At 38.4% G+C, this 3712-nt stretch overlaps 1 long non-coding RNA gene across 1 annotated transcript; it reads right to left on the bottom strand.

Moving 5' to 3' along the window:
• Nucleotides 1-253: 253 nt before the first annotated feature.
• On the bottom strand, nucleotides 254-3189 carry LOC130996723 (uncharacterized). The gene is made up of 3 exons (XR_009092760.1): nucleotides 3099-3189; nucleotides 1123-1187; nucleotides 254-536 (listed from the first exon to the last, which is right to left on the bottom strand). It is a non-coding gene; the product is annotated as an uncharacterized LOC130996723 (long non-coding RNA).
• Nucleotides 3190-3712: the final 523 nt, after the last annotated feature.

Raw genomic sequence — 3712 nt, 5'->3', positions numbered from 1 at the left:
GCATTGGAGGAAAGGTTGCTACAACTGATAAAGGAAAGAATATCATGATCGAAGCAGCAGATGTCACTTCAGAAGAATCAAGAGATCATGATATGGATGAAGTTCGGAAATGCAAACTGATGGCAAGAACAAATGTTCCTCCTCCATAAAGCTACAGACGAGCCAAGGAGGCTGTCACAGCCCACTATCCCAATGACGGGTTAACCGGGGTTATGACTTGGGTGAACAATAAGAAATGGAAATTAAAAAGGAATTTACTAAATAACCAACATTAATAACAACAAACTAGTGGTATATATATATATATATAACCACTTGGGTAATTAACAAATGAGCCAGCCATAACGACTAAACCCCAAATGAAAGTTAAACAAAATGAAGGAGTAATAAGTTCCACAATACGATAACAAATTCAGAGTGTTTGCAGCGGAAAAACGTGTGAGTTATGCATATGGAGATGCATACTCAAGGTTTCATTACATAAACATCAAAAGGGAAATCCGCTCAACACCGATCCATTCCATCGCCTGCTCAACCTGCACATTTAGAAATACATGCAGGGCTGAGTATAAAAATACTCAGTGACATAAGCCGAAAATACAACATGCATACATATATAAATTGAACTGCCATAACAGTAACACACAGGGGTTTTCATAAATGACCTGCGCTTACTAAAACATTTCGTTCATTTTCATAAAGGTGGATGCATCCCATTTTCAGTCTATATGATCCATATCTGTCCTTTCTGTCACGCGCCGGGAAGGAGGCCTCCTTACCACGGACGCCAAGACCGGTCGCAAGCGACTCGCGGTCTCCATGAGTGTACACGTTAACCCTAGCTAGCGACCTTTGTCTAGCATAGGATCCCAATTGGATTTCCTTTAAAGTTGGCGAACCAACACAGATAGGATACATATAAAAACATAAACATTTTGGCAGTCAATCATTTCATAAACATTTCATTTTCATAACATTTTCATTTTCATAAAGGGCATTAAACATATAAGCATTTCATAAGAACTGAATAAATAGTCAAAACATATCATGCATATATATTCGCATATGAGGCCTACGTCACGCAGGGGATCTCTATATACGTAATAATAAAATAATGCCCACCTCAATTGTTCTTAAAGCTGGCGTGGAGTCGTTTCTTCTTCTGCTTCACTTTCTGTCGCCCGGACCTTCATTGATGAAGAGTCGATAAGTTCGTGAAGAAATTGTCATAAGACAAAGTCTAATTCTACGTGCCTAAGGTATCTTTTAATGTTTTAGGGTTCTAGCATCCATATTAATCTCGTTTCATTCAATCAATAAAATGTAACCACTTATCATGTAACTATCATATGGGTTCGAACCCAATTGTTCGAACATCAACATGTACATAATCCATAACTTCCTTCTACACCCGTCATTTAGTCAAGTACTCCATCAATTAAGAACAAGCTATATATTATTACCCTGAAAATTTAATCATTATAAATCATGCTTTCTCATACTTCGCACATTTTCATCACTTAAATAAATAAATCATTTATAAACATATGCTTAGCAATTTAATATCTCAATTAAATCCCAAGCTCATTTGATAAAGTAAATCATATACTTAATCATTCTATAACACAATTCCATATATTTTTTTTTATCATGTAAATAAATAAGAAATTCCATTATTCATTTATAAATAATAAAACATTTTAAAATCCATTGAGATGAAATAAAACATTTTAACCATTAAAAAAAAATCCATACTCGTAAGCTTTGAAAATAATTTTATCATGTAATAAATGGGGCTTAATCCCAAAATATTTGCTTTTAAGTCCATTAATAATTTAAATAATAGAATGGACTTCATTTAGAATAAATAATCCCAACTTTAAATATTAAAATTTAAATCAAGAGATTTAAATTCACTAAATAATTTAGTGTAAATTCAAACATTTTTTTTTTAAAAAAAATAAGGCCAAAAATTCGTAGGCTTTATTAATCAATTAACAGTTCAAAACTTAATTAAAATGGGCCCATTACATTTTATTAAATAAAAATCGGCCCATTCCCTTTTTTTTTACAAATCAGGAAGGCCCAGCAACATAAAATAAAATCGGCCCATTTTATTTAAAATTTTCGGCCCTAGCTAAATAAATAAATCGGCCCAAACAAAATTAATAAAAAGCCCAATTAAATCCTAACCCTAACACCTATACACACATATAAATATACAAAACACACACATCAGCACACAACACACACACACACCTCACGCCACTCTCACTCTCCCTCTCGGCTCTCTCTCTCGCCTCTCTTACTCTCACTCGGCTGAGGGCGGCACCGCCTCCGGCGCGCCACCTCGCCGAGCACCTCCCTTCCCCCTCTCATCTCTCTGACCTCCTCCGTTCGCCTCCCTCTCTCTCTGTTCTCTCCCCCCTCGCCGGAATCGATGCATGCGCCTCGCCGTGAAGGAGCTCGGCCGCCGTCCGTCGCCTCCTCCGTCGTTCGTCTTGCTGGAATCGCGGTGGAGGCCGAGCCTTGCCTCGCCGGGAAGGTAGGCTCCAGATCTGAGCTCCCCCTCTTTTTCTCTTTTCCGGCCGACCAGGAACAGCTCGGTGCTCCCGCCACCGTGTCGCCGCTGCCGATGCTGCCGCATCGTCGTCACCGGAGAAGATAAGTTCTCCCTCCTATCTCTCTCTCTCCCTCCCCTGTTCTACCTTCTCTTCTCTCTTTTTTTTTTTACAGCAGCCCTAACCATCTCTCTCTCGTTTCAGACAGACAAAGGAAAAATGCGGCGGCTGCCGCCGCGCCACCTCCGGCCGTGAGCAGCCGCCGGCTGCTCTCACCCCCATCACTTCGTTCCCGAACAGACACAAGACAAAGTACAAGAACCCCCAAATTCAGTCCAGATTCACAAGTATAGCAAAGCTAGGGTTTTGTTTAGAAATCTGTTCTTTCATCATTCATTTATCATTTCCTTAGCAAAAATCAAACCTTGTAAATGTAATAGCTTAGAAAATATATTAACATGTGTGCGTGCGTATTCTTCTGTTCTTTGATGCTTGAATCGAAATTAACAAGATGAAGTAGGGAGAAATTGGAGTAACCTCGATATGAGGGGTGGTGTTGGCAATAGTTCGATTCTGCAATTTGTTGATCACAAAGTAAGAATGAATTTTTTTGAAATTGGAACTGGAAGATTAATGAAGAGTAAGACATTTAATTACCTACCTTCTTGATTTGAAATTTTGGAACTGGACTTGGAATCTCGTTCCTTGTTTTTGGAACAACTGTGAATGGAGATAGGGAAAGTGATGTTAGGGAGAGAAAGTAGGGATTAGCTTAATGAGAAAGCTAAGACTTTGAAGATGAAGGATGGCAGAATACTTTGGAATTTATTAACTAAAGTAGGGGCAGTGCTTAGTCAGAAAGATATAAAATTAAAGGATGACAGAATACTTTGGAATTTATTAACTAAAGTAGGGGCAGTGCTTAGTCAGAAAGGTATAAAGTTAAAGGATGGCAGAATACTTTGGAATTTATTAACTAAAGTAGGGGCAGCAGAAGAAAGAAGTGTAGTGGTAGGGTTCCACATTTTCTTTTCTTTGTACTAGTTGTTGGTCAAGAATGGACTGGTGGAAAACTTAAGCCAAAGCTTACCTGTTCGAAGTTTGGCAGCAGTAAATGAAGTCTCTCATTCCTTTGGTTGTTGAAGAACTAA

Source organism: Salvia miltiorrhiza, chromosome 8 (genome assembly GCF_028751815.1).
Source record: "Salvia miltiorrhiza cultivar Shanhuang (shh) chromosome 8, IMPLAD_Smil_shh, whole genome shotgun sequence".
NCBI classification, from domain to species: Eukaryota; Viridiplantae; Streptophyta; class Magnoliopsida; order Lamiales; family Lamiaceae; genus Salvia; species Salvia miltiorrhiza.
The sequence above is the reverse complement of the archived record's forward strand: the minus strand, read 5'-3'. Positions and strand labels throughout refer to the sequence as shown.